Source organism: Lepidochelys olivacea (assembly GCF_965140295.1).
Source record: "Lepidochelys olivacea isolate rLepOli2 genome assembly, chromosome: 10".
NCBI classification, from domain to species: Eukaryota; Metazoa; Chordata; order Testudines; family Cheloniidae; genus Lepidochelys; species Lepidochelys olivacea.
In genome coordinates this window covers 13397418-13424246 of record NC_140420.1, presented here as the reverse complement: position 1 = coordinate 13424246, position 26829 = coordinate 13397418, and the positions used below count along the sequence as shown (strand labels likewise).

The window sequence follows — 26829 nt, the reverse complement described above, 5'->3', positions numbered from 1 at the left end:
ATTCATATGGGCTTCCCAGTTATTACAAATTAGGCTCTGGGTCACAACTGTCTTGAGTCTGTGTTCTTTGTTACTTGTTCTGCTTGCCAACCCATTCTATGCGATGTCCTTGTCAACCCCTGGCAAAAACAAGCACAAACAGAGCCAAATGGCTGCACATTTAGCTGCTGCATCATGGCCAAGAACATACAGATTTCTACTGCTGCAGAGTACTGTGTCGAGGCCACATTAGGCCATTAGGAATGTAGGAGAACTACTTGTGGCCCACTGATTTCAGTTCAGTGACCCTTACAGAACTGGAAGTGATTACAAAGAAATGGGGAGGAACAGAGGATGAGGAGCAACACAAATGAGACACACCAGACACACAATGCTAAAGACAAGAAAGAGCACCACAAAATGGCATGAAAAAGGGAGGAAGCCAAATTCACCATTGATGCAGGTGGACCCAGCTCCACAAAAGTTGCACCCTTTTCTGCTAGCACACAGAAGACAACAAGGGAATAGAAGCCCGTGGGCAAGGATGAAGAGATATGACAGAGTTAAAGGAAGCACCAACAAAAGTTCACATGAACAAATCTTAACATGAACAACAGCGATAAATATACTGAGGATACAACAGATTTCCCCAAAGAGGAAGATGAGAAAGGACTCCCACTTTGCTCCTAGCAGAAGCATTATACTGCCTTGGTCTTCGGTTTTAATCAGAGTTATTCCCATTATTTTTAAACAGTGATGCCAAAAGGGGCTTGTTCACACAAAAGACCAAAAATATGATTAATTTCATTTTAAAATGAAGTCTTTTGCCACCCAATTTTAAAGTCAGAGTAGCTAAAACATTCAGTGTCTTCCCCCACACTCAAAACACCAAACACTGACAGATCTGTGGCCATTTTCCAGCTAAAACATTCCAGCAGCTAAAAATATAATTTAACAGATGCAAAGAACCAGACCAAAGTTATACAACTCTCAAAAGCAAGGTTAATAATGAAAAGGTTGATAGATGATTTATTAATTGAGGTTTTGCCAGACAATTACACTGTAACTATAACTACAGAGACTACGTTAAAAACCTCACAATCTTACAAACTTCTTTAAACAATTTTCTATAGGTCACCACATTATCAACAGAGAAAGTATGAGCATAAATAGCATTTTTAAGTTTCAGGAAGATACAGAGAGCAGATTTGAAATCAAAGGAGCCCCCCCGCCCCAATATACGCCTTTCAACAGATGGACATTTACTTTATAAAGAAAATTGATTTTTATTCGATTTTTAGGCCCATAATATTCTTAGAATCGAATAAATATTTTAAAAAATGTACAAACACTATCTGGACAAAAGAAAAAATATTTTTAAAGTGACACATTGTACAAAGAAATAAACTGTTGTTTCTTTAAAAATAATTTTCATAAAAGCTAAATTGTTCGTACAATCTTACAACTCTTGGCAAAAGAAACACTGGGATGAAATTACATTAACTTGATTTGGAAAGGTTTCTATAGATGCAGTTCAGGCAGAAAAACCTCAAATAAGTGCTGCATAAAGCCAGATTTAAATAAGAACAAGCTTTTGTATCTTTCTGATCCAGGAAAGGATTCCTTCAGCTACTGTATACGTGAAGGGAGAAAAAGTGCATGCGTACACACATAGCGATATACAGTATCTTCTGTATCTCTCATACACAACAGGCAGGTATCATTTGCAACTAAAATTGAATTCAGCAGGCATGCAATTTCACTGACATAAAAACATAGCCAATTAAAAACTTTAACTATTTCATATATCTGCATACATGTTTCTGAAGAGTACACAAAATGTTATCAATAAGAAATGCTGAATAAGAAAATTTTTTAGTAAATTTAAATTAAACAGAAGAGTTTAAGTGCACATGGGAGAAAAATATTTGCAGAAACTATTATGTCAATTAAATTCCACTAGAATGTATGTTCCTTTAAAGTGATCTGTACTGAAACTGATCACGTTCTGAAATATGAATTAGTATTTTATTTCTCAACTTCTATCAGTCATACTGCAGTGTCATTATTCTGAACACAACACAGGCCTAAGGAACAACAACAAGCAGTCTTGCGAATGCAGCTTTGCTTAGCCTGTAACTATGGCACTGACAGGAATCTGTACATATCTGCAGTACTATTTTACTTATTCCCTTACCGTGGTTTGCTTAATTAAACCAGCTCATTCTGATTAAATGGCAATGCAGCAGAAGACAGAACAAGGTCAGAAAAACATTTTTACCCATTTATTTGGTACTCAGATTTGTAAAATTACTCCATTCTCTGCTAGCCGCCCCCCAAAAGAAATAAATTAACAGAATGGTTTTTAATAAAAGGAGCCTGAGATTGTTATGGAAACATTTGAATAAACAACATAGTATTCAGCACTTGCATCATCTTCAACAAAGTTATCTCTTTAAGGGTGCAAATAAAATTACCCCAAATATTGAACAGCTTCAGACTTAGGAAAGGTAGAAACAGAGAATAAGATGTTTTGAAGTTCTTGCTGGAGAAGAAAACAAGAGCTTGGTCTCCTCCAATGAAAGAAGTACCACAGAGAGTAGGCAAGTTGCCAGGCAAGCTCGGCAGCGTGACCACACTGCATTGAGTTTCTTTAATGAAAGCCAGGAAAGAACACATTACACAGTGTTTCTTCTGAGAGCTAGCTAGCCTCCAGTGATTGAAATCAATAAAAACAGTCGGCATGGGGCCCAGTGGGGGAAGAGAGAAATCTCTACTACAGCATTCAGTTTGCTTTCCACTTTCTCCGTCTTCCTAAAGTTAAACTTTGAACACCAAGACAAACTACTTCATTTCAGCATTCAGAAGATTTTGAGGGGGTTGGGGGAAGACAGTGTTTTAATTTTCCTTCTGCTTTCTGTGCTCCCTCTGCTCTCTTACGGAGTTCAGAAAATGAAAGGGTTGTTTTTAATTTGAATCCTGCCTGGAAGAACTTCTACAGACAAGTGCATCATCCTACACTTCAGAAAAGGGATGAATTTTACAGTGAAAGGATGTTAAGTGGTGAAAGAGAAAAGAAAAAATGGAATCTTATTCAGCAAAAAGTACACTCACTGGATAGAACGTCAACCACTGCTGTGAAAGCTTCTGAAACTGCATTCAAAAGAGTAAGACCAGTACAATACACAGTCTAAAGCAGCTGAAACTTATAAAAATACATGCTCAACGCAAAAGACAGGATCACAAGGAAAATAGAGGGTAAGTTGGAGCTGTTTTTAATGATTCGGTCTCTCAAGTTTGAAATCAGCAATGCACATTTCCACTGTAGTTTCTATAAAAAAGTGTTTTCTTGTTAACTCAACTCTTTGAGGACTGAATATTTAAAGTTACATACTATTTAAGCAATATGATTTATACCATTTTAAAATTCTGCTAGGTCACTGACCTTCACAGAGAATTATCAAATATCCACAGAATATATTTCCTTGGGTTTTTTTGTTTAGTTTTGTTTATTGACAAGGTACAATCAGGCCATTACGCAACTCCACCCACTCCGTGTTCCATGCTCTCGGAGGTCTGTTTGCTATTTTAATTATGGAACACTACAGAGACCACAAGTTGAAACTGAACTGAATTTGAGAAACTGCCAGGAATGAAGCTCTATTATGGTAGATATGTATTTGTTTGACTTATTTTACAGAGCACTTAATCACCATAGCAGCTACACTACATACCTAAACTGAGTTCTGTGTGCTGATTTAAAACATAAATTATAGCAAATTGTATATATGTTGGTTAGTCTCAACTGACATCAAAGTGTACGTATAAGGTATCTCTTAAAGGCATTTCTAAATCATTTATTATTACACCCAAGGTGGCTTTTTTTTGGGTTGGTATATTGTTTGAAAAATGTTACATAAGTACATTCACCACTTAAACATTCAGCCATAATAATTGACAGAACATTTCACAGGGAGATACTAGCAGAAAGTGGTACAGATAGATTACTAATGCAGCAAATCCTTCTACAAGATTTCAGTAATTTTAAATAAAATTTTCAGTTAGATTAATGAGACTATGATAAGAGATTGATCCTGACCACAGCAAGGATGAGCAAAAATACTGAGTGTGCAGCTTCTTTCATAGTGTTCCAGCAAGCGCAGGAGAGCCAGAGTACCTTATTGTGGGGGTACCCTTTGAGCAAGAGCACCATACATGCCCTGTATGCTGGCTAGCACTTGCTGGTGACAGCAACATATATGCTGACTTACTGCAGGTGGGATGAGGGAGGAACTGGGTTCCTCTAAAGTCCCCTGAGGAATGTGTCGTGTGGGCTGGTGCAATAAGTATCCGCACCTCCCAGCACAATCCTGTACGTTATAGAGGGAGCATGCCTGAATGAGTGTAGGGGTGGAGGATGGGAAGAAGAGACTTTCTGTGCCTCCGCACTTGTGCTCCAGCTGGCTGAATTCATCCCTGGGTGCCTTAAAACACGCTTTCAAAGCAGGGAACCTCATTTATGTCAGGGATGAATTTTAAGCAATACTACATGATGGGAAGAAGCTCACTCTAACTGTTGGAAGCAACTGAAAATTGAAAGTTTGTTTTTTAAAATCCTTTTGGTTAATTTTATTAAGCTAAGAAAATTACACTGGTGACAGTTTTAAAGAGCTATATGCCATTCTAAATTATCTTTTATAATCTCCTTAAAAATACAAATGTTTGACTATCCACATTGAAGGACGATTTCTTAAGACAGAGTTAGCTCAGGTTTAGGTCCCGGTCATTTGTACAGTCATATTTTTGCATTCAAATGAGGTAACTATATGTGCAGATTAGTAGCTAGGTGTGCTATTATCTGCTTTGCTTGCAGAGCTGTGGGATTTTGTTGGTGCAACAGGGGTGCATGCACGTTGTGCAGGTGCACCCATTGTTCCTGCTTTGGAAATCTGGTCTCTTATGGCCACTTCACTGTTTCCATTACATGGAAATACAAAAGACATTCAGTCTTGCAAGTTACCAGACTAACAACAGAATTTGGTTAAAGTCTCCAGAACTGAACTGAGGAGCTGTTACTTTTGCACAAGTATCTATTTAAATGTTTTTAAAGCACATATTTTTTCAATCAAATGTTGGAAATAGCTGAGGTAATAATTACTGAGGTAGCAACACATTTTAAAAATTATTTTCATTGTTCCAATCTTCAGCACTGTATACAAAAAAAAAAAAAAAGATACTTGGCAGAGCAGCTGGTCAACATATAATTAAGTAACATCCATTAAAAATAAAAGCACAAGGTTACATACAATTCATGATAGTGACAATACTGCTAGCTTTTGACATCTGCCCAGCTACCCCAAATTCCACTCTTTCCCCTAACCACTCATCCAAATATGCTTTCCTTTGTCTTGTCCTTTGCCTCTGTAGGCCACCCTGAGCAAATGACAAAACCTAAGGTTAGGGGATGTTGGCAGTCACTCCCACAACAAGTGGACTACCACTTTTTCTACTACTCTTACAGCAAATATGCAGAGGGGCCTATATGCCACGTAAGTCCCACCTAAGCCTCCAAAATAGGGCTTAAGTAATACAAGTGGCTTGTGTCAGCCTTCTGTTTGAGGTGAATTTCACATACCCCCATCACTCTTCTCTTAAGTAGAAGGAAAAGAAATGGCCTCTAGCTCTCCGAAAAGTTTAAGGCCTGCTTTACACTATTGAGTTAGGTTGACATAAGGCAGCTTATGTTGACCTAATTATGTCAGTGTACACACTACAGCCTTGCACTCTACTACACCAACATCATAGCTCCACCTTCACGAGAGGTGTAGGGCTTATGTCAGTGTAGTTAGGGTGACGAAGTGTCCATGTAGACACTGTGGGTTACTTACATTGGCTGTTGACTGTCATTCTTGCTCACAGCTCGGCTGTCATTCCTGGGAGAGTGGGGGGCTCCAGTGAGAGCCTGGCTGCCCCCAGAGCTCCCCTCTCTGAACCAGGCTGCCCCCAAGGTCCTGGCACCCCGCTCGGAGCCAGGCAGCTGCAGGGATCCCAGGTGGCTGCTGAGTTCCTGGTGGGGAGGCAAGAGCCCAGGTGGCTGCCATGCTGCTAGCAGGGAATGGGGAGTCTGGGGGTCAACTGGGCTCCTGGCAGGGAGCTGCAAACAGAGTTGAGAGCCTGGGTTCTCAGCCTCCCACACTGCCCCTCTGATGTCAGTGCAAATGCTCCTGGTGAGGACATGCACCACCGACAGAAGGATGGTAGTGTAGACATGAACCACCGCAGTAATTACCTACCCATTTAAAGAGCTAAGTAAACAGACTTGGCTGAAACATAATATCTGTCTATACTGGGTGGAGAAAGAATGTTTTAGACTCTTTCAGATTAACATGATCCAACACTTCTTGAATATCATAAAACTTCTGGACATCTTGGCCCAGATCCTCCAAGGTATTCAGGCATCTAGTTCGCATTGATTTGAATGGGAGACACTGAAATACCTTTGAGGATCTGTGCCCTCCTACTTATACTGGTGGTTCATGCTGATGGCATGAGATGGATTCAACTGAGCACTTTCAGTTTGTCCAGTGATGTCATTACACAGCGGAGGGACTCAAACTGATTGGTTTTCTGTAATTTATTTATTTCAATATACAGAAAAGCTGTAATAAAAAATGGTTAGAAAGGGCACAATTTTCTTCTACATACTGAAAAGTTAATGAAGGCATGAGACTGTAATTATTAAATGAAAGATGATGGACAGTTTTCTCTAGGCAAGATAGGTTTCTGCAACTGCTGTATACAGAGTCCCGATATTTCACTTAGGAAGAAATGAATTGTTGTTGTAAAAGGTAATGAGTTTCGCATTTTTGCATACTTTTAAAAAAGTATCTACTTAATTATTAATCTGTCATCATTAGTTTCAGCTCCAGAATTCAACAGAATATGTAACTAGGAGAAATTAGTGTTCTGGGATTCATTCTCTACCTTTATCTCTCTAACTGTACATCCTTCCACCTAAATTAAGAGAAAGGATTACCTAATTGCAGAGTGACAAATTACTAATTTGAGAGAACCAGGACCTCTATAATTTGATTTATTAGGGATCTTTAAATAACTGTTGAAATATTCTATCATTTATTCCCTATAATTACTATACTTATATGTACTTCTATTTACCATAGCTCAAATATCAGACAAAAAACCAAAATGGACAAAAAAATCCAAATACTGTGGGCAATTTTACATTATGGGAATTTATTTTTTCGCACAATTAACTTGTTCTGTAACCTCCGAATTCACTATTCTACATCTCTGATGTAAATTCTCACAGTAATAGCTAGAGTACTGTGGACACAATTGTCCATTGCCCAGCACATTCAGACCAGTGCAAGCTTTGCAAAAAATCCTACCATTGTGAACTGTACCATTCAGAACTACCATACTCACCTTGCACACACTTTACAACAGGATAAATGCCTGCCTGTGGTCCAGGGAGATGGAGAATTGGGGGCCAATTTTAATCAAAACAAGGAACTACTGTGGGACCATGTTCCAGCATTTACATTTGACTTTGAATATGTCTAATAATAACTGGATACAAGTGATTCAGCCTTTCTCTGCTAATTTTTCTGTGGACGCGTTCTGTGCTCAAATGTATGTGGTTTCCATGGATTTCAATGGGAACCTTGTAAGCACACCTGAGACCCTGGAAATTTAAACTCAAGAAAACAAACACAGCAAAAACTTCTGCTTATGGCTCATGCACTGAGCAAGATTTCTAAGAGTCTATACTAAACTTTCTTAGATTTTCTAGCTTCCTCTGGATCTGTTACTCTCTCATCCAGTCCAAAATTATCAACTCCAAATGGTTACATCTTATTAAAAGAATGATTGGTGGCAACTCTATAGCTAATGTAGACTGAATACTAGGCTGCACTGGTTTCAAAAAGAGATTCCTAGACATTTCAGGACCTGAGTAAAAGCTCCATCTCAGAACAGAGGTACAATTCCTGCCTTCTTCCATCATAAGAGAGGTTTCTCTTTGAGGAACCTTCATATGAAACTGCTTTAAAAACATCAGGACAGTAATAGAAGAATTGAGTTATCTTCATATAGAATTTGAACAGATTATGTACTTCTGTAGTGCACTCATAAGCTATAAGAGAAGGTCTCCTTGAAGGTCCTCAGGAAAAATATATCCATTTTATTCCGTATTTGAAATGCATTGGAATTAAAGAGTAATCTGTTCCCAACATACCAAATTTCTCTATTAAGTCTTTCCATGTTTTCTGCTCTTGCTAGCTCTCTGATAACTGTCTGTGACACTAACCTGAAAACTCTCCACGTTTACTATATAGTACTAGAACACTAAAATGACATCTGTTTTTCATAGCATCAGGTGTACCTTCATTATGTTTCTGTGAGGCAAAGCAGAAAATTGAAAACCAATTATGATTTAAGACCCCAAATCAAAACCTGTCGACTGTTTAGTAAAAATATTCAATAAAACTTGTTTGCCTTTCAACAGACATAATGAAGTAGTTTGCAGTGTTGTTATAGCCGTGTGGATCCCAGGACATTAGAGAGACAAAGTCGGTGAGTTAGTATCTTTTGTTGGCAGAAGAGCTCTGTGTAGCTCGAAAGCTTGTCTCTTTCACCAACAGAAGTTGGTCCAATAAAAGATAGTACCTCATCCATCTTGCCAGTCTAATGCCTCTGAAGCAGATCATTTTAAACGCAACTAGCATAAAAAGGATTTTAAAAACAGAGACAAAACAAAAAACAAATCAAAAAACCAAAACCACCCCCACCCCACAAACCACAGAACCAAAAAGAGTCAGTCTTTTTCAGTTATGCTAAAACTTATTTTATCCTCAAATGTCTTCTACCTCGCTACAGTACATTTTTAATTATAAAAATAAATATTAACTGTTTAATTCACAAGTATGGAAGTTATGTCCTGATTTCAATTTGGAACATCCTATTTCTGAAAATTAATCTTTACACCTTTGTTTTCTTTCAACTCATAGCTCATACTAGCTACAGTATCAAACAAATCCCTAAATGAATACTTACTACGCAAGGGGAAGAAATGTATATTGCAATAATTTTATGTATTACTTATTATTTGCATTGTGATAGCATGTAGGAGTCATGGACCAGGGCCCCACTGTGCTAGGCTATGTACAAACAGAGAAGAAAAAGATGGTCAGTGCCCAGAGAGTTTACAGTCAAAGCATTAAACAAGACGCAACAGGTGGATACAGACAAAAAGATGGAGGAACACATGAAAACAATGAGACAAAGATGATCAGCATGATAGGCAGTGGTCTCAGCACACCAGCTCCCTATTCGTCGTTAAGTTTTTTGGAGGCATCACAGCAGAGTTTAATGAGGAACTTGAAGGAGGTTACTTTGCAGATATTTATGGGTAGCTCCTCCCAAGTAGGAGCAGCTGGATGGCCGGTGGTGGTGGTGTGGGGGAAGCACATAGGTGCTTCTTAGAAAATTTAAGCAGTGGGTGCGGGAGGCTGGCATTATGGGCTGAGAGAGGCAAGAGAGTCAACATCTTGACAGTGAATGAAAGCTGAGAAAGGCTGTATGTTGTGCAGAAAAAATAAGCAAGAGTTACATGTAGCATGGATGTGAAGACCTAGAAGGAGGCCCGAGTCAAAGATGATGCCCAGGTTACAGGCCTGAGTGACAGGCAGGATAGTGGTGTTGACCACACTAACGGAGAAAACAGGTAATAGGGCGGGCTTGGGAGAGAAGATTAGGAGTTCTGTTTTGGCCATGTTGTACTTGAGCTGATGGCTAGACATCCAACAGGAGATGTCAGACAAAGGCATAGACTGTAGTTTGAACAGAAGGAGACAGGTCTGGAGTAGAGAGGTAGATCTGTGAGTCATCAGCATACAGATGGCAGTTGAATTTGTGTTTGTGGACAAGATTACCCAGAAATAAGGTGTAGAGGAAGAACAGAAAGGGACCAAAGGCAGAGCCCTGTGTAACCCACAGAGAAAGTTGGAGCGTGGATGAAGGGGATCCTCCAAAGAACTCACTGAAAGAGTGATTAGAGAGGTAGGAGGAGAACCAGGAGAGGCCAAAGTCGCTGAAGTGAAGGGAGTACATGATTTCAAGAACATGGTTGATAGTGGCAAAGGCAGGGGCAGGTTAAGGAAGATGAGAATGGAGTACTGGCTCCGAGATTTAACAAGCAAGAGGATATTAGAGCCTTTGGCGAGAGCAGTTTCAGTGCAGTGCAAGGGGTAGAAACTAGATTCAAGAGGGTCTAGGGTGGAATTGGAGGGGAGGAACTCCAGACAGTGATTGCTAACACCATGTTCAAAGAGTTTAGAGAGGAAAGGGAGAAGAGAGATGGAGCAGTAGTTGAAGACAAGCCCAAGGGAGAGTGAAAGCCATACTGTATTTTGTCACTCTTTGAAGAAATTGGTGAGATCGTGCGCAGAAAGAGAAATGGTGGTAAAAGGAGGGCAGGGTTCAAGGAGTGAGTAAAGACGGTGATGAGGCAGCTGGGGTGGTGAGTGTGGGGTTCAATTAAGCTGGAGAAATAGAGTTGTTTAGCAAGGAACATGGCATAGAGAAGTGGCAGGAACAGGAGAGAAGAATCCCAATAACCCCACCAACATCTGATCCATGGAGGGGCATGTGAGAAAAGGAGAGACCTCCACAAGAGGGCAGATGCACATGCAGTGTCTGATGAAGGGATTCAGGTCTCTGTGAGAGCCAAGAGACAGAGGGAGTGAGATAGAAAGTGGATGACTGAAATAATTTGAGAGACCGAGAGGGCATTTTAGATACAGCAAGAAAGGCGAGGGAGGCAGGGACGGAGGAAGGGAAGGAGGAGGGGGGATAGGCGTTATGTTAGGAATAGTGGCAGGAGAGGGGTAGAGGTGGTGGCAGAGACAGGTGTGGGAGGTGGAGAGGGTGGGGATGGAGAGAGCACCACGGTTGGGGCAAATGTCATCAGAAGTCAGCAGGCAGCAGAGGTTGTGCTTGTGAGATCTGCATTTGTGCTGGCGGGAGGAGAGGGGAAGAGAGCAGGTGGGAACTGCTGGGTGGTAAGAGGGATGGGGAAATGGAGCTAGTAGGCAGTAGGAAGGGGGAAGGATCTATGATGCAGAAGAGGGGTGTGGTAAGAGTCACGGGGGAGTGAGCAGATGGACCAAAAGGAAAATAATAGAAGATGTTATGAAGGTAACGCTAGCACAGCTGTCCTTCAAGTAGCTGGGGATGTGTTGCCTCTTCCTACTAGGGAGGGAGAAAAAAGAAGCAGGGCTGCACCACTGGGAAGTCTGAGGGGAGGGGACCAACGGGAAGTGGAGCAGCTCACCAGTGCACAAGTTAGAGCAGTTTTCATACCAAATAAACCTCACGTTTTCAACAACATTACATAAACATTTCTTCTTACACCAAGGAGACAAACAAATTATTTCTGGATCGTATCTATTTGGTCTTAAGTGATTTGTTTGTTCAATTCTTTTCTGCCTTTAGATGATGTCCTTTGGCAGCCTGAGCTATTATTTCCTGGATCACAGGGTTTAACTATTCAGCAAATGCATTGACATCTTGCCCAAAGAAAACTGTAAAGCAAATCCAGGAAACACAAACACTAGCAGCCAGGGAAATAACTAGAATCCAAGTGGAGTTCTAAGCTTTTCTAGCTGTCTCAATTTCTCTCTGCAGTGGCAAGATGCTGGCTTGCTTTCTGCATTTTAAAGTGGGGTTGTGATCAATAAAACCTCCACCCCCAGCCCTTGCAATTTCTGCTCCATGTAGTCAGAAGATTAAACAAAAGGAAAGCACCCATCAGAAACAATCACTTCTGTTCGTTTTTTTTAAAGGATTCATAGAATCATAGACTTTAAGATCAGAAGGGACCATTATGATTGTGTAGTCTGACCTCCTGAACAACGCAGGCCACAGAATCTCACCCACCACTCCTGTAACAAACCTCTAACCTATGATTGAGCTACTGAAGTCCTCAAATCGTGGTTTAAAGACTTCAAGGTGCAGAGAATCCTCCAGCAAGTGACCCATGCCCCACGCTGCAGAGGAAGGTGAAAAACCCCCAGGGCCTCTGCCAGTCTTCCCTGGAGGAAAATTCCTTCCCGACCCCAAATATGGTGATCAGCTAAACCCTGAGCATGTGTGCAAGACTCACCAGCCAGACACCTGGAAAGAATTCTCTGTAGTAACACAGATCCCACCCCATCTAACATCCCATCACAGGCCACTGGGCATATCTACCGCTAATAGTTGAAGGTCAATTAATTGCCAAAATTAGGCTGTCCCATCATATCATCCCTTCCATAAACTTATCAAGCTTAGTCTTGAAGCCAGATATGTCTTTGCCCCTACTGCTTCCCTTGGAAGGCTGTTCCAGAACTTTACACCTCTGATGGTTAGAAACCTTCGTCTAATTGCAAGTCTAAACTTCCTGATGGCCAGTTTATATCCATTTGTTTTTGTGTTCACATTGGTACTGAGCTTAAATAATTCTTCTCCCTCCTTGGTATTTATCCCTCTGATATATTTATCGAGAGCAATCATATTCTTGCTTGCTACTTTTGGGTGGCTAGGAGCACAACGGTTGTTAAACTGCAGAGAACTGCCGTGCTCTAATAATAAAAAACAGACTGTATGATTGGATTCAAAGAAAATTTGACTTTTGTTATGAGAGGGTAACATTACCAAAGTAAACTAAGGTTTTTAGTTGATAGACTTCCTCTCTTCCTGCAGTTTAGAAGAGCAGTATTATACTAAACTGATGAATATATTAAACTAAAGTAGAACTTCAATCCTTAAGTATTTTTTGTGAGCAAATTTTTTTTAAATTGATCCTTCACATCTAGGGGTTTTTTTTTAATACCACTGATGGCTTAATTTTAATAAAATATGATATAATTAAGAACCGAGCCCAATAGACATAATTTTATATTTACATATACTAAAATACAACAGTATATGGGTAATGTGATTAAAGTGATTAAAACTGCTCTGTTCTCCATTTACTATCTGTTGCCATCCTTTGCTTTTTCCCTTGTGCTTTTCCTCTCATCTCATTCCCACTTAGTGCAGGTCTACACTACCAGTTAAGTCGATTTAACTTATGTCACTTAGGGGTGTGAAAAAGCACCTCCCCCCCAAGCAATACAAGTTTCACTTTGTCCACACCGGCACTATGTCAGTGGGAGACGCTCTCCCACCAACATATCTTACTTTTTTCACAAAGATGGAGTAATTATGCCGACGGGAGAGCGCTGCATCAGTGCAGCTACACCAATGTAGACTTAGAATCATTGAAAATCAGGGTTGGAAGAGACCTCAGGACAGACCTCAGTCATCTAATCCAACCCCCTGCTCAAAGCAGGACCAATCCCAACTAAAGCATCCCAGCCAAGTCTTTGTCAAGCTGGGCCTTAAAAACCTCTAAGGATGGAGATTCCACCACCTCCCAAGGTAACCAATTCCAGTGCTTCACCACCCTCCTAGTGAAATAGTGCTTCCTAATATCCAACCTAGACCTCCCCCACTGCAACTTGAGACCATTGCTTCTGGTTCTGTCATCTGTCACCACTTGCCCTTAGAGAAGTTCCATCTCTGAAGTGCTAATTCAGCTCAGTATACTACTGGAAGCCAGAGGCAGTGCCAGGTTGACTTAGGTTAAAATCAAGTAACAGGTTAAAGATGCTGCATTATATAAACAGAGCACGTAATAATTACTGAACTGAGGAATTAGAATGGATCTACACTTATTATTTACTGAGCATGGAGAATGTGCTTTGTGCTGTACAAAACAGAAGAAGATAGTCCTCAGTACAATCAGAGTTTGAAAGACATTACTGGGGTGCTGGAACAATTTGTACAGTGGGGGTGCTGAGAGCCATTGGACCAAACTGTAAACCTTGTAATTGATGGAAACACCTTCAAGCCAGGGGATGCTGCAGTATCCCTAGTTCCAGCACCTATGGATGTTACCCAATGAGAGCAGGACTACATCTATCCCATCTCAAATCTATATAATGTTCTTGAGAGATCTTCATCCAGCTACCTCGTGACTAGACATTTTAGGACACTGCTGCATGTTAGTTATTCCTCTAAAGCAGCGGTGGCCAACCTGAGCCCGAAAAGGAGCTAGAATTTACCAGTGTACATTTCCAAAGAGCCACACTAATACGTCAGCAGCCCCCATCAGCTCCCCCCAACCCCGTGCCTCCCGTCCACCGGCAGCCCTGCCAATCAGCGCCTCCCCCCCCCGCCCCGCACTTCCCGATCAGCTATTTTGTGGTGTGCAGGAGGCTCTGGGGCGGGGGGAGGAGCGAGGGCTTGGCAGGCTCAGAGGAGGGGGTGGGAAAGGGATGGGAAAGGGGGCAGGGCCTGTGGCAGAGCCAGGGGTTGAGCAGTGAGCACCCCCCAGCACACTGGAAAGTTGGCGCCTGCAGCTTCAGCCCTGGAGTTGGTGCCTATACAAGGAGCCACAAATTAATTTCTGAAGAGCCGCATGTAGCTCCAGAGCCAAAGGTTGGCCACCCCTGCTCTAAAGGAATGCAATAATATTTTCACCTTTAGCTGTTTTGTAATTAAGTCAGTGTCAGGATGATAGAATACGAAGTAGTGATATACTGAGCTATAGATATCCTTTCTGGTTAAAACGCACTCATCTGAAGATGTGTTGCCACAATATGAAAATGATGTACAGCCTCCTAAAATGCCTGTTTTTATCTGCAATGCAGCCAAAATATCTTTAATAAGAGTCATTTACGTATCTTAGGGGAGGGAGAAGAGTACAGGGAAAAAAGATAATGAAAGTGGAATAAATACTTTCAAAGTTTATTGGACATAATAGTTCACACAGAAAAATTTGTATTTTCTTCAGTAAATAAGATAGCCTAGTAATTGAATTTTGTTGTATTAACTTAGCTCTGACTTATAAATGTATTTTTTTCATTTAAACATATTACATTAGGCATATGCAACCTATTTAATATAACTTTGGCTAATTAATGGAAAATTGTAATTGTAACCATCCTTTATACTTCCAATTCCTTTACAAAAAAATTACCACATTTTTGGTATTAAAAGGGTACTGTAATATTATTAGGCTTTTCTTTAACAAACCAGTAAAATGTGAAACATTCAAATATATTATTTTTAAAATATATGCATCCGGTAATGGGCATTATTAAAAATTGCACACATACATTTATCAACCTGATTTTCATAATGAGGAACTTATGTTTTGTACAAAGTGCTTAGACGAATTAGTATAGACTTAATGACATAGAACAGAAAAGTGTTCAGGTTCAAATTCTCCAATTCCTCAAACATTAGACTAACGATTTTCTTCTAACATTAAATCAATATTTGAACAGTAGAGCAAATATTTGAAATGCAGCTGGTTAGTTACCTATTACAGAGAACAAACTGAACTTAAATGATTTCTTTCCCTAGAAATGCTGAACAACATCTGGATTTAGTTCAGAATATTTCAAAGAATTTATATATTTTACTTTACTCTCAAATTAGAACCCTTCTAAGATATTACTGTTATAACACCATTGGTGTACAGGCTGCCTAATCATGAAGAAAGACATTTAGTTCCCTGAGGATACTGGTCTGATTTGGACATTTACATTACAAACCCTGCTAGTGCCAAGTGCTCTTCACTTAGCAGAATCAAATGACTAAGCAGCAGCAGAGCCAGTTCAAACAACACTGCCAAACCAGTAGTCACAGAGAGCCTCTGGCTCCTGAGTGTACCATCCTACCAGGGACAGGCTGAAATGTTAGTACCATGTTTACTACTCATGCTCCAGTGCTGTATGCTGTGGAGTACGAGCTGGTTTGTGATGATGAAGCTCTGAGGTGTTAATAATTTAACTTCATGAAGATCACGTCTCCCTTTTTATCATGACCTGGCTAGGTCACACTGACACTGTCCTTCTAATTCCCTCATCTTTCTGTTTAACAGGAATCCTCCATCCACTATTTCCCCAGTTACTCCCTCCCACAAACACACACAGCATTTCTGGATGCATTCCGTATTCTCTCCACCTTGTGGAGCGGATACGCTCCCATAGTTGCCAGGCACAGAAGTTTAATACAGGTGAAGTGGAGATCACACAATGAATGCTAGACTGTTCAACTGGGAGCATAATTATATGCCATAACTAGATTTACTTATGCCAGCTGTGAGGATCAGGCACAAGAGCAATAGCAGATAGCACTAATAGGCATCATTATTTGAAGGAAAGGCAAAAAGAGTGGGCTTAAGTTTGAAAGAGAAGAGGACACATTTCAGACATTTGTTATCAAAGGCTAATCATCTGGATGAAAATAATAGATAACTGGTATCTGGTCCAAGTACAAAGGAGTTACACCTGAGACTATAACTACTGTTCCTATACTTGCAGCTGACAGCAGCAGATTAATTTATATTATTTTTTCAACTGCTAACACAAGAAAGTGTTAGTATAATAAAAGATGCCCACAGTCAAATATTTTAAAACTGAAATTTATCACGCTTGACTAGAAAATTGGTCATGTTAAAGACGCAAATTAATGCTGCAGCTTAGGTACCGTTGATACATTGTGTAAGTTTAAGTCTCCATTAAATTCAAAAACGACAAAGAAAAAACAGAGAAACTTTTCCTTGGTGAAATGTCATATAACTTTGGTTTGTTTTGTTTGCTTGTTTTTAAAGAGGGAGGCAAACATTGACTGCAAAATAAAATGAAAGTAGAAACATTCATACTAAAATCTTAACAAAATATGTACGATAGACAGAAAAGAGATAAAACAAGTTAAAAGTGGAATCTCAAGTACAGTTTAGCTCCAGTTTAAGGCAGAACAACCACAAGGGAGGAAAACTATCACCTGTTAATTCTTAATGAACAGTGAACTTGAAATACCTTCTAAATTAAACTATTAGGATTTGGTTACAGTAACTCCTCACTTAAAGTCGTCCAGGTTAATGTTGTTTCATTGTTATGTTGCTGATCAATTAGAGAACATTCTCCTTTAAAGTTGCGCAATGCTCCCCTATAACGTTGTTTGGCAGCCGCCTGCTTTGTCCACTGCTTGCAGAAAGAGCAGCCCGTTGGAGCTAGCTGGTGGGGGCTTGGAACCAGGGTGGACCGGCAGCCACCCTATCAGCCCCCCGCTCCCCTAAGTTCCCTGTGCGGCAGCTGCCCAGCAGGCCGGCAGTTCAGCTGTCCCTCCCCACACTGCCATGTGTTGCTCCTGCCCTCTGCCTTGGAGTTGCTCCCAGGAGCCTCCTGCTTGCTGGATGGGGGGGGGGGGAACTGAGGGGGTGGATGGGGAGCAGGGGGGAAGAGGGGTGCTAATGTCAGGGTGTCCCCCTGCCCCCTGCTTACCCCATCTCCACAGAGCAGGGCGGGGACACGACAGGGCTCAGGATGGAGGGAGCTTGCTGGCAGCAGCTGCTCTCTCAACTTGCTGATCTACTTAGAGTGGGGCAATGCACATCTCTCTCTCTCTGACACACACAGGGTGTGTATCCCTGTCTGCCATGCTGTCCCCCCTTCCTCCATTTGTGCTGCCTTGTAGAGTGTGAGGCTACATTAACAACAATGTGTTAACCCTTGAGGGCTCAGCCGAACGCTAGTTCATCATTTAACAGTAAGGCATCCCCTGGGAAATATCCCACCCTCTGACTTCACCACCTCAACCAAGCTTCACAATCATCATTGCTGTGTACAGTATTAAATTGTTTGTTTAAAACTTAAAGTGTGTGTGTGTGTGTGTGGGTGGGTGTATAGTCTTTTGTCTGGTGAAAAAAATTTCCCTGGAACCTAACCCCCCATATTTATATTAATTCTTATGGGGAAATTGGATTCACTTAACATCATTTCGCTGAAAGTTGCATTTTCCAGGAACAACGTTAAACGAGGAGTTACTGTATTAGAAATCTAAAGAGGTGGGGGGCAGAACCCAGCCTTTTCCAAGAAGATCTCAGATTACCCTTACAACCTCAATGTCAAGCTTGCTTGTACACCCTTAATCTACTCAAGGAGGTACAGTACTGCCACAGCTGGTACTTTGTTTAATCCGTTTATTCATCTTTTCATTTAAATAAAAACAATGATTGACATCCCACATGGAAAGTTTGCAGAAACACAATAGGTTCAAAATTGCATCCAGACCCTTCTCTTCTGGGCAGTCCGATAACTCCCTTATTGTTTCCTTGATGGCCTTATTGCAGCTTTTTAGAATAAAGTTTTCATTCCCAGCTTGAAACAAGAACCTCATGTTTCCAGTATCATAAAACTTGCATATATTTAGAGTTTTTCACGACCCTGATTGATAAATGAATAGACAACTTGTAAATATTTAGCCAATCTCTTATATACTAAAGTAACTGTGGACTTTCTCCAGTTATATTAGTCAAGCACTAAGTTCCTAATTGCATTTTGTTAGCTACCATGAGTTTCAGGGTAGTTGGTTGTCACTTAAGGTCTGATTCGACAAACTCTTTCTGATAGAAGAATTACTTCAAACAGTTACTGTATGGAATCTAATTATTCTGGACGGCTGATTAGAATTACTTATATGAGTATGGGTTTGCAGACTGTGTCTTTATTTTGCCACTTCCAGTAGTTCATCTATTATGAATAAGGTTACTTTTTTTTTTCACGGAAAATGTTAATAAATGTCCTAGCAGAGGTGTGGGAAAACAAGGTTGTGTCTAAGAAGGAGGGAGAAGTGGGGACCCATGGGAGGGAGCCGTGCTTGACTGCAAGCCCATCAGTACTCACCCCGAGCAACGGCTCCTATCCCGGGGGGGCTGGGCCCAGCACCCCACTTCAGGAGTTGCAAGCTGGCACATGTGATTGCAGTGCCACTCAAGTTTAGCATGTCCACCTCTTCACAGGGGAAGAGGGAGGGGCAGAGGGTGAACTCCGATTGGTGTTATGACCATGTAGGCCAGCTTGCAATGCCAGCCAAATTTGGCCCTCCATCTCTTCCTCATCATCAGTGTGTGTGTGTGGGGGGGGCATATGCACCAAACCTGAGTGTTGCTGCAACATGTGGGCCAAGTTGCAATGCCCGGAGAGGAAAGAAGATCCTAATGAATGTGTTGGGTCACAAACTTTATTCAAATTCACTATTACCATGAATACCATGACCTTCCTGCCAAAATCATAGACTTAATTATGAACTCTAACTTAAGTCAAGTGGTATGTTGAGTCTGTAAAACTAATTATTAAAGATGCAGTTCATTAAATGAAATGACAACATACACTCTGAATAGGTTAAAATATATTTGAAAGTCGAGGCATAAAAAGATATCATAAACTCAAGTTTGCTTTTGCCAATTAGTAAACAATACTGAAAACATGAAACCACAAAACCCATTGTAATTATTACAGAGATAGAAAGTCATGCAGCATTTCTATGGCACTTTCTACTGACTGCTCACCAGAACTAAAGAAACTAGAGGAAAAAAGTTTACTTACCCTACAGTAACCGATGGCTCTTCAAGATGTGTTGTCCAGAGGTTTTCCACTCTTGTGTGCATGTGCCCCATAAACACATGATCAGAATCTTTTTGAACAGCAGTGTCCCTGGGGTCACACATGCAGTCTGTATGACAGGTAGCAACCTGTAGCCGAGGGCATAAAGGGCAAAATGGCTGGAAATGCCCTTCAGTTCCTTTGCTAAAACAGAATCCATTTGACCCAGGACTCTGCAGTAGGGGGAAAGGAGTGCAGGTTGTGAAATACATGTGGACAACACATCCCAAAGAACAACAGTTATTGTGGGCTAAGTCATTGTTCTTTCTTCTTCAAGTCCTGAAGGTAGGTGTTTATAGTCTATTGAAACAACAAGTGTAAGACAGCTCTCCAAAGTGGGTGACAGATCTCGAGTTGTCTACCAAGGAGTAGCACTGGCTACTTATGCGGTTCACAGGGAACAATATGCAGTAAAGAGGGGTCACTTGCTGGAGGATTCTCTGCTCCTTGAAGTCTTTAAACCACGATTTGAGGACTTCAATAGCTCAGACATAGGTGAGAGGTTTTTCGCAGGAGTGGCTGGTTGAGATTCTGTGGCCTGCGTTGTGCAGGAGGTCGGACTAGATGATCATAATCATCCCTTCTGACCTTAGTATCTATGAATCTATAAGCATAATTTAAAACTGTATGTTAAGAGGCAAGAACCATTTGTATGTGAAACTACATTTGTAACCATTGTTTCAGTTTATAACACTGTCAGATAAGCCCCCAAACTTTCAAATTTTCTCACATTATTTCTCAAGGTTTCCCTGTACAAACTGCTTCTTTGATAACTTGCTGATGATGATAATGTACGAGACTAGAAGCAAACAAAAAACTCTGATAACTCTAGGATCATTTGCCTGTTATATACAGCTAGATAACCATTTAAAATATAAAGAGTACTTGTGGCAACTTAGGATATAGGAAGAATTGGCCCTGTCAGCACTGGTTCTCCACTTGTCAGGTAACTCCCTTCTCTTCATGTGTCAGTATAATAATGCCTGCATCTGTAATTTTCACTCCATGCATCTGAAGAAGTGGGTTTTTTACCCACAAAAGCTTATGCCCATAAATCTGTTAGTCTTTAAGGTGCTACCGGACTTCTTGTTGTTTTCGTTATCCTACTGTATTTAGCTTGGATATCAAAGTTTAATTTACTACACTGTGGCTGCAAAACTGTAACAATTTATATGAAAGAATTCATGCATTCCACAAAGAGCATCACTGACTGCCCAGTTTTTCCCTGGGGCACTAACAAGGACTATTCTAGTTAACAAGTTGAGAAAGAGAAAGGAAACCTTAGCAATTTTCTACTGTAAGTACAAAGAAAGGAAAAATGCATTGAATGCGTCTTGGTTTTTAAACCATTTATAGCAACCCCTCACTAAAACTGTTAGCCCTTGATTATTTAAGCACCAGGAGATTAATGCTTGAAGAAAATGTACTGAGACAATGTGTGAATTTATTTCCACTGTCCCCAATGATGAATTATTATTTAAATGCAAAACCAAACTGAACTGCTGTTTATGGCGCCAAATCTTATTTTGTCTGTTTCCAATTTTCAAAGCCATGCCAGATGTTCACTTCACATTTTGTAGGACCCAGTTTGATTCTCATGCTGGGTATCTTGCACTACAAAAATCCTAGAAATTACATAGAAGAGAACTATGTTTTTATCATTTAGCACATTTTTGCCAGATTGTTCCCATATAATATATTTTACTGCATTTTGCTATACCTAGATTTAAATGTTCTGAGTGTGGGCGATTCCAGCATTCTCTTTAGAATACTATTCTACAGTCAAAAAGCTGTTATATATAACTTCTATAAAGCTTGCAGAACTGATCAGTATTCTGCCCTTTTAACCTCTAAAATCAAATGCACCATCATTTTATGGAACCTGGAAAGGAATTAACATCACACATGCATTTTAAATACACATTACACAAATGGCCATGGGGGAAAACACTCCACAAATGAGGTCAAGACACTTGCGTAACATACTTTACGTGGCGCATTACCTTTTCAAGTGGAATTTGTGTTTTTAGGCAGTGCCCTTTGCTGCAGCATCTGGGTGCTGTAACAACTTTGAGCAACGGTTTCTCAATCAGAGACAACCATTTTAACTTCATAAACTCTAGAATTTGCCACAACATTTAAAAGACCAAATAAACAAATATGCCTCCTTCTTTCTCTAAAGCTTGCTTTAGCATAGACTTGTGTGAATTAGGGGATGTAACAAATGTAGACTCTGAAATGAGAATGCTCTGTCAGTAGTTTTGGACAACGAAACTACAGGAAGAAACAGTAAAAATAGCCCCGCAAAATCACCATAATGAGGCATTATGGCACTACAAATGCATGTAGAGCAGTCATGGGCAACCTGTGGCCCGTATGTGGCCCATCAGGGTAATCTGATTGCAGGACGCAAGACATTTGGCTGACATTGACCGTCCGCAGGCACAGCCCCCTGCAGCTCTCAGCGGTTCGCCGTTCCCGGCCAATGGGAGCTGCGGGAAGCGGCGGGCTGCAGGACTTCACTGGAGCTACGCTGATTTAGGCCAGTGGAGGAGTTGACCCATTATCTGAACTCCTGTCTATGCCATAATATATGTGATAGACGCTTACATGAGTTTATTAAACATATCCAACATTATTTATTCATTGTGCTCATATAAGAAACCCGGTGGTTGCAATTTTGGAGTTTAAAGCTTTGTCTAGGTTTGTAACATAAAGAGTGGCATATAGAAAGTTTTAATGGTGTCACATCACAATACAGAAGCCTCTTGATTTCATATCATTTGAAACCCTCAGAGATAGAATAGGGCCAATTTAATGTGTCATCCTGAATCAGCTTTATTCATCAACATAACACTGCCTATAATTCAGTTCTGGGGGTACATTGTCTAGTGATTTTATAATCTAAAATACTTCTGTTGGGCAAATGCTACAAAATAGAGGCAGCATTGCATTCTGCACTGTCAAACAACCTAACGGGAAATGTCACAGTGATGATTTCTAGGCACAAGTGATCATTGGATTGGAAGGAAAAGTTCAAGAAAACAGTAATGCTCTTGTGTATTAACAGAAGGCCTGTTCTGCTCTGCAGCTTGCTAGCCAAGACCATTTCCTTCCTTAATATTAAAATTCTAATCAGCCTTCATTTTATTTGCAGAAATGTATGACTTAAAGTAAATCCTGCATGTAGCTTTTCAAACAACAACCTGGAATATCAAACCCAGCATACTGCTGCAGAGCATAAATAGATTTCAAATTAAACCAAAATATCAAAACTGCATGTGCACAAGTACAGAATATTTGGAAAATATCAAGGGTCTTTTGAACAATGAGCTATGCAGTATATCGGTATTATAAAAGACTCAAAAGTTTGAATTTCAAGGTTTAACCGTTTTAATATCTCAGACGTAAAATGCAAACCTAGAAATGAGATCAGATACACTGTACACCAGATCTGAATTGATACTTTTAGAGTTTACAACAAGAAGGAGAAACGTATCAGCGTTAGTCCGTCTGTGGCCTGTAGGATGTATCTCAATAAACAGAAAAGAATGCTCTAAAATTCAAGCTACTCAAAAAACAAAAACTCCAGTAGGTGGGAAAATCTTTAGGATCTGGTACTTTGGAAGAAGAATCACAGAATAAGGAGCAGAAAACACTGCTTAGAACCTGAATACAAGTCTGCTGCAGTGACCTGGAAAATATATATTTAAAGAGACCCAAAAGCAAATACAAAAAAATGTAACACAAACTTTCAAACCTAAAAGGCAAGAAACAAATGCAAAGCTCTAAGGAAAATATTCCATTAGACTCCGACAACCATGCCTAAGCACCATGGCAAATTCCCTAGCATGTGGAGGTGGGGGAGAGTTGAGGGAAAATGCTGTACACTCAAGGAAAGCTCTGCAGAACTGGAGCATTCAGACATAACGAGACTCTGAGATGGCATGTCAAAGTATGAAAGCAAAGCATCAAAAGACCAGAGATAGGGCAAGGCCTCAGGTCCCAAAGCAATGTGCTCAGTCCCCACAGGGTTGAGACTTTTTATGGCTAGAAGGGCAGGAGCCACAAAGCCAAGCCTTGAACAAAATGCTAAAACATCAAGATCATGCTCAAAAGAGAAGGAAGGAACCACTGCACCTGCAGGTCCAAAGGCCAATGTCCAGTCAACAGTCTTCTGTTTAGTACACATAGAGGTCACAGTCTGCTAACGTTAAATTAAACCATCAGCCTGGAAGATAGGGACATTAAACAAAGACAACAACCTGGAATGCTTCAGCAAACTACCATGGTGAAGAAGGAACTAACTGGAATGTTCAAGAGAGAGTGACTGAAGGCCCAGAGAGGCATGAGACCAATGTTGGGGGAATACGGCTTATATCCCTGGCCGCTAGTTTTGCCCTTAGAGACCAAAATAACTTTTAGAGATTGGGGAGTTCGACCAGTCTCACACTAGGAAGAATGTTGACATCAAATTGAATTGTTTATTTTAAAAAATTAAAGTAAAACATGCCCCATAGTTACTACAGGATTTTCAGTATCTGAATGCAAACTTGATTCCCCATGCTGTAAGTTACCTTTCACATTCAGCAGTAACTTTCCACACATATCATGCCTTGTCTGTCTGCCGACTAACGGAACAAAAATTAGATTTCTGATGTGCTCCCTTTAAAAAAAACTATACCTACTGTACTAGCAGGTACTGCTCACGCAATTTATCTTTCAGTCTGCAAAGGCAGTTTGGCTGATTAGCCAACAGCCCTAAGCTATACTTTGAAAAGTAATATTTCAACACTTGACCCTTTCGTAAATCCTCTCATTTTTTTCGGGAAATAAAAACCATTGTATCTGCAGAAGTATAGTTACAAGATGTTGATTACACAACATTATATCTGGGTTTCAAAGTTTTGAAGTCTAATTTAATTAAAGAAGGACTTCTACAAATCAGGGTCTGAAAAGTGGTTTCTCCATTTATGCAGGTAGCAACAACAAAGAAGTCTTTAGGACGTACGGGAGTGATGGTTCAGGCTGCTGTATGTGCTATTACATACACACTGAGTAATCATAACAGGAGTTACATGGCTCACTAACCCATACATAGGCTTGGAAGGATTAGATAATATCAATAAATGTCAATTTCACCATACACACACAAACTCACAAAAAAAATGTCCATCTTTAATAATGAAATCTATAGAGAGGCAAAGTAAGCAAAATGCTGCTTGAGAAATTATTAGAGTTTGATTTAAGAATATTTACTTTGAACATTTTGACATGTGATGTTGACAAGTTTTAAGTTATAAGCTTTAACTTTTTGAATTTCAGCACCTACTGTCACTAAGTAATTATTGTCTGACCCCCTACTGATGGATCCTCTCCATAATTTCCTGCAAGAAAATTTAAAATAGATAAAACAAAAAAAAGTTTAAATGGCCATTGAAATTATATATATATTAAAAAAAAATTAAATTCTGCCAAGCCTACCCATATAGCAGTGGATGAGTAGTAAATTTTCCATTTTTCTGCAACATCCCTTTTGGTAATTTTGTAAGACCACTTCTCCTATAAACAATAATTCTGTATTGAGGATTTTCTTTTACTTTTGTGTGTGTGCTGTTGTTGCCAATACATGCTATCCTATTTCAGCTCTTCGCTTCAATCAGTCTCCTTTGGGCAGCTAGCATGTATGCTATTTGTGTTGGAGACAGATAGGCCCAAAAAGATCCTCCCTCTGATACCTGCTTGGCCTTCAGCCGGCATCAAGAGATCTGTGGAAGCAGAATTCCTGTATGTTTCAAGAGACTGCTTACCGATAAGAATGAGGCAGTCAGGAAAAGCTGACGTACATTATGTCATGCACAGCCACAATTTCAGAGAAAACCAGCGCCCTGGGAAAGTTGGTCATCGAGATGTCAGGATTTCAGCAGTACAGTAAATTAAATTTGAAGCCATTCAACTCTGACAGTGATGTATCTGCTAAATTTTTTTCTATGTAGAACAGACACAACATGGCCTTTAACACAATAGCAAACATCTGCAGCAGCAGCTGCCAGTTTCTTATTGGTCAGATTAAAACCTTACTTACTGTCTGTCCAACTCTATGTACAGAATAAAAAGTTAAACTCTAATTTAGACTTGTCAGCCCTCATATTTTATGTGGTTGAACAGCGCCAGAGAATGAGAACTCTTTACAGCTCAATGGATTCCACTTCAGCCCAGAAGTTTGTTTCTAAACTACACAAGTACTGTATCAAAAGTGAGAAATATTAGCTTTATTACACTGTTGAAAATGCACAGAAACCCACAGTGGGTTCCAAAGTCAAACTAGTTACACCATCTTCCACTATACATCTTGTCTGCAGAAATACTCTTAAAAAGAAAAGGAGGACCTGTGGCACCTTAGAGACTAACAAATTTATTTGAGCATAAGCTTTCGTGAGCTACAGCTCACTTCATCAGATGCATTCAGTGGAAAATACAGTGGGGAGATTTATATACATAGAGAACATGAAACAATGGATGTTACCATACACACTGTAACAAGAAAAGGAGTACTTGTGGCACCTTAGAGACTAACCAATTTATTTGAGCATGAGCTTTCGTGAGCTACAGCTCGACTAACACGGCTGTTACTCTGAAAACTGTAACAAGAGTGATCACTTAAGGTGAGCTATTACCAGTAGGAGAGCGGGGGTGGGGAGTGGGGTGACGGACACCTTTTGTAGTGATAATCAAGGTGGGCCATTTCCAGCAGTTGACAAGAATGTGTGAGGAACAGTGGGGGGTGGGTAATAAACAATAAATAGTTTTACTTTCTGTAATGACCCATCCACTCCCAGTCTTTATTCAAGCCTAAGTTAATTGTATGCAGTTTGCAAATTAATTCCAATTCAGCAGTCTCTGGTTGGAGTCTGTTTCTGAAGTTTTTTTGTTGAAGAATTGCAACTTTTAGGTCTGTAATCGAGTGACCAAAGAGATTGAAGTGTTCTCCGACTGTTTTTTGAATGTTATAGTTCTTGACGTCTGATTTGTGTCCATTTATTCTTTTACATAGAGACTGTCCGGTTTGACCAATGTACATGGCAGAGGGGCATTGCTGGCACATGATGGCATATATCACATTGATAGATGTGCAGGTGAACGAGCCTCTGATAGTGTGGCTGATGTGATTAGGCCCTATGATGGTGTCCCCTGAATAGATATGTGGACACAGTTGGCAACAGGCTTTGTTTAGCTTATTGCCTTTAACTGAAATAGTGTAATTTGGTTTTGATCAGAAAGAACTTTCCTT

The 26829-nt window shown here is 40.2% G+C and overlaps 2 protein-coding genes across 6 annotated transcripts in view; one reads left to right on the top strand and one right to left on the bottom strand.

The window, feature by feature from the left end:
- CHLSN (cholesin) overlaps window positions 1-26829 on the bottom strand; it is a 191226-nt gene that overhangs the window by 43966 nt on the left and 120431 nt on the right. The gene's annotated exons all lie outside the window — the stretch shown is intronic.
- Window positions 2463-26829, top strand: part of GPR146 (G protein-coupled receptor 146) — a 66884-nt gene continuing 42517 nt past the window's right edge. For all 5 annotated transcript variants that reach the window (XM_084641807.1, XM_084641803.1, XM_084641804.1 and 2 more), the window contains exon 1: window positions 2463-3237. The gene's annotated coding sequence lies outside the window, so the exon portion shown is untranslated. The remainder of the gene's footprint in view (window positions 3238-26829) is intronic.